The sequence below is a fragment of the Octodon degus genome, unplaced genomic scaffold (genome assembly GCF_000260255.1).
Source record: "Octodon degus isolate 3935 unplaced genomic scaffold, OctDeg1.0 scaffold00211, whole genome shotgun sequence".
NCBI classification, from domain to species: Eukaryota; Metazoa; Chordata; class Mammalia; order Rodentia; family Octodontidae; genus Octodon; species Octodon degus.
Genome location: NW_004524787.1, coordinates 993,777 through 1,005,950, shown reverse-complemented (window position 1 = coordinate 1,005,950; position 12,174 = coordinate 993,777). Strand labels below are relative to the sequence as shown.

At 42.4% G+C, this 12,174-nt stretch overlaps 1 protein-coding gene and 1 pseudogene across 2 annotated transcripts in view; both read left to right on the top strand.

The window, feature by feature from the left end:
• The window catches only part of Faah2 (fatty acid amide hydrolase 2), a 296,926-nt gene that overhangs the window by 176,079 nt on the left and 108,673 nt on the right, over positions 1-12,174 (top strand). The window lies entirely within an intron of this gene.
• LOC105744033 lies at positions 7,255-11,342 on the top strand (annotated as a pseudogene). Its single transcript, XR_001117363.2, has one exon. The product of XR_001117363.2 is annotated as a testis-expressed protein 2 pseudogene (transcript).

Genomic DNA, 12,174 nt, shown 5'->3' with positions numbered 1-12,174 from the left:
TATATATATATATATATTGAGGAACTGCAAGACTGTGTTCCACCATTGTAATAGGAAGAGACAGCTAAAGCAATGTTTTTTATTATCTGCCATAACATACATTATATTGTTCACTATCCCAATAGATGCATATCTATATCTATATCTATATCTATCTATATGTAAATATTGAGAGAGAAAGAGACAGAAAAGGAGAATTTACAGAGATCCATGGAAGAGTCAAAATTGAAACTTGACTCCCAAGGCAACATAGATCAGAATTCATTTTCCTTTCCTTTTCTTGTGAGTAGGAAATTTATTGAAGAAAAAGAATGGGAAATAGGAATGGGTGTAGCTCCTGAGAGACAGGAAGTATCCCAAATGTGATGCTACAGAATTCATTTCTTCCGGGAACTTCAATGTTGATATTTACTTAATGCCACAAACTGTGTGAATAATATCTCCATCACTAAAGGTAATGACTTACTCAAAAATATCTGAATAAATATTCATCTCATCAAAATATATTTTCACAGCAATACTGTGACTGGTGTTTGATTTGGATACTTTGGCATATATCATTTGCTCATACTGTTAACTAATAGAGTTTTATCCTTTATTTCCTTTATGCCAACTCATCTTGTAAACCAAAATTAATCTGTAAGTAAAGACAATAATACTGGTGGAGCAAAATATCAGCTAACACAAAAATATAGGAAATAGATATTTCCTGGAATCTGAATAAAATTTATATCTCACTGGAGCATAATTCAATATTGAGTTAATAATATCCCTTAGTTATGGTGGACTGATCAATTCCACAATCTCCCAAATGAGTGCATGGTAAGGCTAAATAAAAAGAGGCAAATAGAATTATTTCAGAGCTTCAGGCAGATCAAAGCCTTCCCACAGAATTTGAGATAATCTCAGGGCTAAAACCAAGACCTTCTCTGGTTGTCCCATATTTATTTAGCTGTCAGAAGGGGGGAAAGTACTCACTAAGGGCAAAAACACTCAAGTACTTATAGGAAGTAAGGTGTTATGTTAATCCACCCATGATTGAGAAGCCTGAGATTTATATATTTGAGGTTGAAACCAGGTGTCCTTGTTTGTGATTGTGCTTTATCCATTGAAACTTTCCGACTTCACTCACCATCACAGGCCTCAATCAGGATCAGTGATTCACAGAAGTTCACTTACTCTGAGTCCATCACCCTTCTGCAGGCAACGAGCCTAAGCTTTAGACAGACTTACAAGTAAACATGGAAAATCAATTGATTAATTTAAATCTCATTCAGGGCTGCTTCCTACTGGTCTCTATCAACTTGTGTTTTGACCTATATCATGAGCAGGTTGTGCAAGTACCCCACAGAATGCACAGGTCACCAGAGTTGTGAACTCACATCTGACTCACATACATGCCATCCTGGACAGCCAAGGGAATGCTTCCAATACTCCTTAATTATTATTATTATTATTATTATTATTATTATTACATAATGTAGAGAAAGAGAGAGCAGAACCTTGCATCAATTCTCAATAAGAGTATTTCTATAATGAATACTACCACCAAACAAAATTCAATGTACCTTGCACTAAAGAAATAATCAGATGGAGACTTTAAATTTCCCTGACAGAAGAGACTTTTGCACTGGTAAGACATACTTATGTTTCAGCCTGAAAAAATTGCTAGACATATATAGGCTTGGTGTATAGCCAGACTAGAGAGCTCCTTGAGGCTATGAGACTTGGTTATGACTAAATTTGACAGAATATAATCTAGACAGGTTGTGCCAACTCAGATTCTCCAACATCTGACACATTAAGGAGTAAGAATTCATCTTTCTGTAAGACAGGAAAATAAGTTGTCTTGGAATACAATATTGGGCCTGTAAAATATAAGAATGGAAAGATCCTAAGGATCCCAGTGGACATTCATACCTAAGGAGTAACCCTCTGAAAATGTTCTATTAATTGGAGATCTTCAGTCATAGGCATTTTGTTTATATCCAAGAAATGAGTGCACATGTATGGTTGCTGTCATGTTTAGCTGTCCACCTCAGTATCAGTCAGCTCATTGCAGCATAAAACTTGATCTTGTCTCAGAGCTGTCCTGATGCCAGTTGTGGTATCTTAATATGATCTAGCATTGTGTTGTTTGTGACCACAAAATTTCTCAGCACACAAACTCAAGCAGTCCGTAAGAGAGTAATTTTGCAGTTGTGAACAAAAAAGATAGGGAGTTCAAGCTCATGACTAAGAGCCTGGAGCTGATCTCTGTGTAAGGCTTAGATCCAGAAAGATTGCCATGGTACAAAGTTATAGACTAGTAACTAGGAATGCAGCATCTATCAGTATCCTAATCCTACGTAGAGGCTTATGGTGATAGGTTACTTTTTCTAAACATTATCATTTGAAGCAATACATAAATGAAGATTAAGGACTTCAGAAAAAGAAACAGACTGAAAGAATAGATCAAGAAACAAGATCCAACATTATGTTGTGTATGAAACACACATTTAAGTAAAAAGAAAAATACATGGATTGAAATTCAAAGGATGGAAAACAGTCTTCCATGCAATAGAAACCCAGAAAAAAAAGTATGTATCATTATTCTGTTTTGAGAGAATAAGAAATTCCATGCAAGGATGATCAAAAGAGATAAAGAATGTCACTACATACTCTTTCAGGGAGACTTCTGAGAGAGAGGCATAGCAGTCTCAAATCTGTATGTACAAAATATATGAGCACACAACTACATAAAGCAAATATTAATAGGTATCTGAATTACTCTTCTCTCATTGCTGTGGCTGTATACCTGAAACCCAAACTGAAGGAAGGAAAGGCTTATTTATGTAACAGTCAGTGAAGTTTTCAGTCTATACTCAGCTGGCTCCAGGACAGAGTGGCATATGGCACAGGCAGCATCCATAAGAACAAAAGGAGTGGCAATAGCTCAGGCTGCTAGCTAGCCTCTCTCCACTCCTCACATTTTAATGCAGAGTATCTGTGTCAGGACACTCACACCCATAATCCCAGCATTTGATAATGAATCAATCACAAACTCCAGAAGTTGTCCCATGACTGCATGAGGGTTTGGGGGCACAACAAGATGCAAACCATAACATTCTGCCTCAGATCCCCAAATACTCATGCACATTTCTTTATGCAAAAGGCATTTTATTCTATCTCTAAGTGCTGTCAAAATACTAACAGTTTCAGCATTGTTAAAATGTCCAAGTCCCAACTGTCCTCCAAGATGTAAGACAAACTCTTACCTGTTGTGACCCCCTGTATAAATTGAAAAGTAAAACAATTCCGATATTCAATGGAACAAGATAGACATTAACATTCCACAAGGTACACACAGCAGGATAGCAAGTATTGGAACAAAAGCAAGTCCAAAATCCAGAAAGGCAAACATTAAGTTCTGTCTTTCTTTGTGGAACATCAAATGCAATCAGTGGCAAATTGTGACCTCCATGTGGCTTCACTTCTATGGCACTTCTGCTGGTAGCTCCCATGACTTTCTTCCTAGGCCAGCTAAGCTCCTTCCTTGCAGTTTCCCTCAGATAATCTACTTTCCCGGCTTATCCAAACATCTGGGGTTTCCACTGAATAGGCTTCTCATTCAGTTTTACACACTGCCCTCTCAGGGCCACACTCTTCGGCCTCCCAGGCTTCTGAAATCTGGAAGGAAGCTTTCTTAACCTCTGAAAGCCTGCATTCTGCAAGCATCTCAAACCAACACCATGTGGATGATGCCAAAGTCTGCTCCCAGCAGGAGCAGTAGTCAGGCTTTCTTCTCTCTTGCCCATAAGGGTTGAGAGTCTTCTTGATGATTTGCTGTATTCTATTCGCTAGGATTTTATTGAGGATTTTTGCACCTATGTTCATGGAGGAGATTGGCCTGCAGTTCTCTTTCTTAGTTGTATCTTTCCCTGGTTTTGGAATCAGTATAATACTTTTCCCGAGGAATGATTTTGAAAGTACTGCTTCCTTTATATTTTCATTGAAGAGTTTGAGGAGTGTGGGAAATATATCTTCTATAAATTTCTTGTTGAATGCAGCTGTGAATCCATCAGTATGTGGACTTTTCTTTTATGGCCCTCTTTTTATTATATTTTGTATTTCATTTGCTGTTATTGAGTTATTGAGATTTGCTATATCATCTTGATTCAGTTTTGGTAATTTGTACCTTTCTAGGAATCTGTCCAATTCTTCTGTATCTTCAATTCTATTTGCGTAAAGATTCTCAAAGTAGCTATTGATAATCCTCTGAATTTCCCCTGGGTCTGTAATAATTACACCCTTTTCATTCCTTATTGCTTGTGTTTGAATTTTTTTTTGTTCTTTCCTCTTTTCAAATGAGGTTATCTAGGGACTTCTGATTTTATTTAACTCTTCAAAAAAACACCTTTTTAATTTATTAATTCTTTAAACTGTTTTTTTTTTTTCTTCTCAGTTGAATTAATTTCTGCTCTAATCTTTATGATTGCTTCCAGACTTTGGACTTTGAGTTTGATTTGCTCTTCCTTTTCTATATGCAAGAGTTCCAGCATTTGGGTATGTATTTTTTCCCATTCTGATTTCCTAATGTGTGCGTTCATAGTGATAGATATTCCTCTGAGAACTTCTTTCATGGTATCTGATAAATTCTGATAAGTTGTGGTTGAATATTAATTGAATTGTACATGTTGTTGAATTTCTTGTTTAATTCCATCTGTGTCCCATTGATTTCTGAGTAGGGTGTTGTTTAATTTCCATATATTTATTGTTTTTTTCTGCTTTTTTTCTCATTTATTTCCAGTTTCATTGTACTGTTGTCAAATAATATGAATGGGATAATTTCTGTTTTCTTGCATATGCTTAAGCATGACTTATGTACCAGTATGTGGCCTCTTTTAGACAATGACCCATGTGCAGTTAAAAATAGTGTGTATTCAGCTGTGTTTTGTGGAGCACTCTGTATATGTCCAAGAATTCTATTTCTTCCGAGCTCTGGTTCAGTTCTGCTACTTCTGTGCTAATTTGTTTTCTTCTTGACCTATACTTTTAGGATGAGGTGGTGTTAAGCTCTTCTGTTTTGATTGTGGTATAGGATACTAAATTTTTTGTATCCATTATTATTTGTCTTCTGTAGTTTTGTGCTCCCAGGTTTCTTGTGTATACATTTATGAGTGTTACCTCTTCCTCTTGAATTTCTCCCCTAACCAGTATATAGTGATCTTCTTCATTTCTTTTGGTCATTCTTCATTTGAAGTTGGGACTGTCTGAGAGCAGGAATGCTACCCCTGCCTTTTTCTGAGGTTTTGGGACATGTAGCATTGTTTTCCATCATTTGACTTTCAGGCTATGAATTTCTTTCTGAGTTAAGTGTGCTTCTTTTATGCAGCATATTGTTGGATTTTGTTTCCTAATCCACTGTGCCAGTCTATTTCCCTTAATTGGTGAATTGAGTCCATTTATATTGATGGTTATAATTGAAATGTGTTGACTTATGACTGACATGTTATTTACCTGCTGTTTTTTACTCCTTATTGTCCTCTGTTTAATTGTTTGCCCTATTTAGTATGTTTCTTCTGTACTTCCTCATGGATTTCTGAACATTTTGGTCTCTCTCTAGAATATCTTTCAGTAGTCTGTGTATGGTTGGCTTTGTCATCTTCAAATTCTTTAGATGATCTTTGTCATGGAAGAATTTCAATTCTCCATCAAACTTGAAAGAGAGTTTTTCAGGGTGCAGTATTCTGGGCTGGAATTTGTTTTCATAGAGTACTTGAAGTACTCTGCTCCATGTTCTTCTTGCCTTCATGGTTTGTGAAGTCGGCTGTAATTCTGATTGATTTTGCTTTGAATGTGATCTCCTTCTTTTCTCTAGCGACTTTCAGTATATTATTCTTATGCTGGATTTCTGGAATATTGACTGTAATATATCTCTGTGTATTTTTAATTGGTTTCAGATTACTTAGCTTTCTGTATGCTTCAGTTACCTGAATGTCAATTTGTTCCCTCATATTTGGGAAGTTTTTTGCTATTACTTCTGCCCATATTCTTTATATCAATTTATATTGATTCCTTTTTTCTTACTGATGCCTATTAGTCTCACACTGTTCATCTGTGCATCATCTTGTAGGTGATGAATTATTTTTCCTGCATCCTAGTTGTTTTTAAGGGATGTTTTCTTACCTTTTCACTAGCTGCACCAGTGTCTTCAAGATCTGAAACTCTGTATTCACTTTCACTCAAATGGTTTTGCAGGCTTGTGTTTGAGATTTTAAGTTCCTCTATATCTCTTTGACTCTGCTCCATGCAATCTATTTCTTTCATGTATTGCTCATTTAAGATACCCATCATTTTTCTATTCACCACATTTTTTATCAATGTCTTCTTTAGAAGCAGTTATTAATTTTTTTTTACTTCATTATTTTCAGTTTGGGTTTCCTCCATATGTTTCTGTATTTGATTCTTTATTTCAGATCCTATGAATTCAGAGATTTCTCTTTTTATTTCAGAAATTAATTCTGCTCTTAGTTCCTCTAAACTTTTCTGCTGTTGTTTCTTTACTTCTTACGCTGTTAATTCATACATTTCATCTGAGCTTCTGTTCTTTGCATTTGTTCTGTTTTTGCTCATTGCCTTGCTCCTGATTGCATTTTGCTCCTTGTCTTTCTCATTTCATATAGCACTGACTTCTGATATTTTGTCGTGAGCTGTGTTGCAGTTATAACCTTAGCACCTAGTTCAATTTGGGTGCAGATCTATTAAGTTTGAGTTTATCCAGTTATGCTTAGCTTGGTTCTAGCTGTTATGTACAGCTCCTTCCTCCTGCAGCCCTTGGAAGTAAACTTGTTGTGCACCTGTGGCACAACAGTGAACCTGTCATGCCCCTCTGTTGTGCTCCTGCCCCAGGAGATACAGCAGAGTGCAGAAGTTCTCAAAAACACTAGCTGAGTTTGGGCTTGATGTGAGGGTCCCGAGAATGTTGAAGAAGTTCTCATGCACTTGGCTGGCTTAGGGTTTGGGGCTCCGGAGGGGTGGAGTGGTCCCCAGGGCGTGGCAGAGGGTCTTACTCACGTGGCATGCCTGGGTTTCATTCTGAGCCAGAAGCTCTCCCATATGCTCACTGGACCTGGGCTGGACTGGATCCCCACAGTATTTGTTGTAATGTACATTTTTGTCTTACAACCTGTTATTCATATTACCAGATATATGCATACAGAATTAGAAGAAAGAAAAAATATATATATATAGAAATCAACACATGTAGGCAGCCGGTGCCCAGGGTTGGACGGGCTTCAGGAGCATGGCCCGAGCTGGTTGCCAGAGCCTTACCCTGAACTGCAGCGGCCGCGGAGCATGGGTGCTGGTGCAGCATGATGAGGCAACCAGAACGTCCGGAGCCTGAGCCCTTGTGAAGCCAGAGATGACAAGTCTGAATGGTTGCCATGCTGAGAAAACTATTGACATGCCAAAGCCGTCAGGCCCAAAAGTGCACGTGCAGAGGTCTGTGTCTCGAGACACCATCGCCATTCACTTCTCAGCATCTGGGGAGGAGGAAGAGGAAGAGGAGGAGGAATTCAGGGAGTACCTTTGGGGCAGCTGGATGACCAAAGCGTTGTGACAGGGCTTGAAGGCAAGGAGGACCTCTGCCTGGAACCCCAGGGTGGCCATGGCTCTGTGGGTCCTAGCACCGCGCCCCTTGTGGCAGATGAACTGTATACGTCCCAGGCCCCTGCCATTTTGCTCGTCTCCAAGAACACTGTAAAGCTGTTGGAGTCCCTTCCTCCAGCAGCTCAAGTATTAAGTACAGTGCCATCGGCTCTGTCTCCAGGGTCATCTTCGTCAGGGCCCTTGGCCAGCTCGCCCAGTGTGTCGTTCCTTTCTGAGCAGAAAACTAGCTCCTCCTCCCCACTGTCCCCCCCTGTCCAAGTCTCCCAGCCTCTCCTCCAGTGTCTCATCCTCTTCCCTCTCCAGCACAAAGCCCTTCCTGAGCTTGGTGACGTCCTTGTCCACTGAGGTGGAGCCAAAAGAACCCCCACACCCCCCGAGGCACAAACACTTGATGAAGACATTAGTCAAGTCTCTGTCCACCGACACCTCCAGGCAGGAGTCAGAAGCTGTGTCCTACAAGCCACCTGACTCCAAGCTGAACTTACACCTCTTCAAGCAGTTCACACAGCCACGCAACGTGGGTGGAGACTCCAAAACCGCACCTTCCTCCCTGCTGACTTCTCCCTCCAACACTCGCTCTTTTTTTAAAATGCCTGAAATGGAGGCGAAAATCGAAGACACTAAACGACTCCTTTCAGAAGTCATATACGAGCCTTTTCAGCTCCTTAGTAAAATTATAGGGAAGGACAGTGTGAGCCATAGGCCCAAAGCCCTGTCATCAAGTGCTTCAGAGCTCTCCAACCTGTCCAGCTTGAACGGGCATTTGGAAAGCAGTAACAACTATAGCATCAAGGAAGAGGAGGGTGACTCCAAGGGGGATGGCTCTAGCAGTGACTGCAGTGTCCCCAAGAGCGACCTTTCAAAGTCCACCGAAGAGCCTGTGAGGGAGGGGGAACCAAAATCTTCCCAGGCTGGCGGCCTGAAGGATTTAGGCCTGAAGATGAGCTCTCTTGTCTTAGAAAAGTGTTCTTTGTCTGTCTTGCTGAGCAAAGAAGATGAAGAGTTTTGTGAACTGTACACAGAAGACTGAGCTGGAAGCAGAGAGTGAGGGTAGACCTGACAAGCCCCCAGCCATCCCTCTCAAATCAGAGGTGCTCACGGAGGACGGCGCCCTTCTGGACAGTGAAGGGGAAGTGAATGTGGCCATGCAGCACCCAGAATTGCCCATGAAGGTGCTGGGCTTCCTTATGTTGTGTGTCTATGCGTACCTTATCCTCCTCCTCCCCCACTACGCGAGTGGACTCTTTCTGGGAGTTGGCCTTGGATTCATGACTGCAGTTTGCTTGATTTGGATTTTTACACCACCAAGTGCTCCTAAGTATCACAAATCACACAGATATCTGCAACACTGGCATCTGAGCTCTTTGGACATCAAAGAACCTGAAATATTAAAGGGATGGATGAATGAGATTCACAACTATGATCCAGAAACTTACCACGCGACTTTGACACACTCAGTCTTTGTTCGACTTGAGGGTGGAACCTTGAGGCTTTTGAAGCCCAATAAAAACATATCCAGGAAGGCAAGCTACAGTGAAGTGAAGCCAGAGGTCACCTACATCAGCCAGAAGATCTATGACCTTTCTGACAGCAAGATTTATCTTGTACCTAAAAGTTTGGCTAGAAAGCGAATCTGGAACAAAGAGTACCCCATTTGTATTGAGCTTGATCGACAAGATGACTTTATGTATAAAACTCAGACTGATAAGGAGATTTCTGAAGAGAAGCTGCCAGCTGAATGAGAGCTGGACAACAAGGACCCCAAGAAGCCTCCCCACCCTTAAGAGGGAGCACAACCGGTCCACCGAGATCAGATACTCTACCTGTCTGGGCGAACTGGCCGAGAAAAGGAAGAGTGGTTCAGAAGGTTTATTTTGGCATCTAAGCTGAAGTCAGACCTCAAGAGGCCACCTGGCGTCTCTGGAAGTAAACCAGGGCTCCTGCCCTCCCACAGGAGGCACAGCAGTCCTTCTGGACACCTGACCCACAGCCGCAGCAGCAGCAAAGACAGCGTGGAGGAGATCATGACGCAGCCGAAGCAGAAGGAGCTGGTGGGCAGTGTGCGGCAGAAGATGCTGAAGGACTACGGCATGTACATGGGTAGGTGTGTGCCCCAGGAGAGTCGTAGTCTGCACCGGAGCCCGGAGCAGAGTGCAGAGAGCAGTCCCACGGCTGGCAAGAATTTGCCAGAAGCCCCACCCTCCGAGGAGGAAGAACAGGAAGCGTGGGTGAATGCCTTGCTTGGAAGAATGTTTTGGGCCATCTTAGGAGAGAAGTACTGGTCTGATGTGGTGTCAAAGAAGATCCAGATAAAACTTAGCAAAATCAAGCTTCCCTACTTCATGAATGAGCTGACCCTGATGGAGCTTGACATGGGAGTGGCTGTGCCAAAAATCCTCCAGGCCTTCAAGCCTCGTGTGGATCACCAAAGACTCTGGATCGACTTGGAAATGTCCTACAATGGATCCTTTCTGATGACTTTTGAGACTAAAATGAATTTGACCAAACTAGGTAAAGAGCCTCTTGTTGAAGCCCTGAAGGTTGGAGAAATTGGCAAAGAAGGTTGCAGGCCCCGGGTGTACTGTCTTGCTGACAGTGATGAGGAGTCCTTCCAGCGCCGGCTCCTCTGATGAAGATGGGGCCACTGAGCCCAGTGCAGGAGACAAGCAACTGCTCCCGGGAGGTGAAGGGTATGTTGGAGGGCATCGAACAAGTAAAATTATGAGGTTTGTCGATAAAATTACCAATTCAAAATATTTCCAAAAAGCAACAGAGACAGAGTTCATTAAAAAGAAGATTGAAGAAGTCTCCAACACACCCCTGCTGCTAACTGTTGAAGTCCAGGAATGCAGAGGAACACTAGCGGTCAACATTCCTCCACCCTGGACTGACTGCATATGGTATGGTTTCCAGAAGCTGCCATATGTGGAGCTGAAAGCTCGGCCAAAACTTGGAGAGAGAGAAGTGACATTAGTTCACCTGACAGACTGGATAGAGAAGAAACTGGAGCAAGAGTTTCAGAAAGTTTTCGTCATGCCAAACATGCATGATATTTACATCCCTATAATGCACTCAGCTATGGACCCTTGCTCCACTTCCTGCCTCTTGAAGGAGACCCTGTGGAGGCTGCTGATTCTCTGTAGCGGATGGAGGAAGAGGGTCTCCGTCTTGAGACGGCCCTCCGCATCCAGGTTCCTGGCTGCCGTCTGCACCGCGGCACTGGCTCCTAAGACTGCTTCTGCCTCTGCCTGCCAGTGCCCATTCCACTGTGAGGTGTCATTCCCCGCATCTAGTGACAGGCATTTGGAGTGCCTGCCACAAAGCCTGGCCTTGGCAAAGGAGACTGAACAGTTATACTAGTGGGCCCAGAAGTTACATGACTCACATTGTGGCTGCTTAAAGTCTACCAACTTCGGAGCTGAATTTTTGTGGCAGCAAAAGGCACATTGAGAGCAAAGCTGTGTAGCTAACTGGAAGCCTCCCCTCCTTTTCCCTCCCCTCCCCATCCAAAGCCTTGCCTCAGACTTTCATTCTACACTTGGTACACAAGTGTAGCCCTCCGAGCTCCAGGGTGTCAGCCTGGCAACACGTGTGGGAAGTGGGATTTCGAGCCACTGCAATGGTGGGAGAGTCTTCACAAATCACTGTTACTAACTTGTGCATTTTAGAAGCAAGTTGCCATAAAACACAACTTTCATGGGGGTGGAGGCAATGGAATTTATGTGAACCTTAGGCAAAGCCATGAGATCAAACCATCCCAAGCCTTTTGCCAGTGAGGTAGTCTTCTTGTCTCTAATCCTGTTTCCTGAGATACAAGCATGTGACAATGACAAATATTGCACACAAGGACCGAATGTTCCTCCTTTATACAGATGGGATGGGCCCAAACACCCAGAGCTCCGGTGGTGGTGAGAAGCTCCCCAGAGGGGAATGCTGTTTATCTAGGCCTGTGGGAAAGCTCTGTGGGCAGGTTTCCCTGATGGCCAAACAATGCTCCACGGAGTCGAGACCCAGTTTGCGTCCCACCAGACACTACATCTCAGAACACATGTGACTTTCCTTTCATTTTGCCAACTTCATTTTGTGCATTTGTGTCAGAAGGTTTAGTTTACAAGTTTGGGACTCGAAATTTGCTTTGAAAAGTAAATACAATTTCTTGTTTAAAGCTGCATTGAACATCAAAATTACCTTGGGTAAAATTTGATATAACTTACATCTGTGGACAAAGCGAATAGTGATTTTTTCTTTAAAACAGCACCTTGCCTGACTTTAAAGAAATTAATATATTAAAGATATATTTGAGACCCAGTCCTAGCCCAGGTCCGGTGACTGTGTGGAGAGTTTCTGCTACCCTGCGCCGGCGGGACCAGTCCCAACCCAGGAGGCAGCATGGGCCGGACCCTCTCCCACCCCCTCCGGCGGCCCCCACCCCTCCGCCATACCTCCCCCATTCCTCCCGCTCAGTAGGAATTTCTGCCGACTTCCGGGAACCCCCAGACCCAGTCCTAGCCCTGGTCCGCA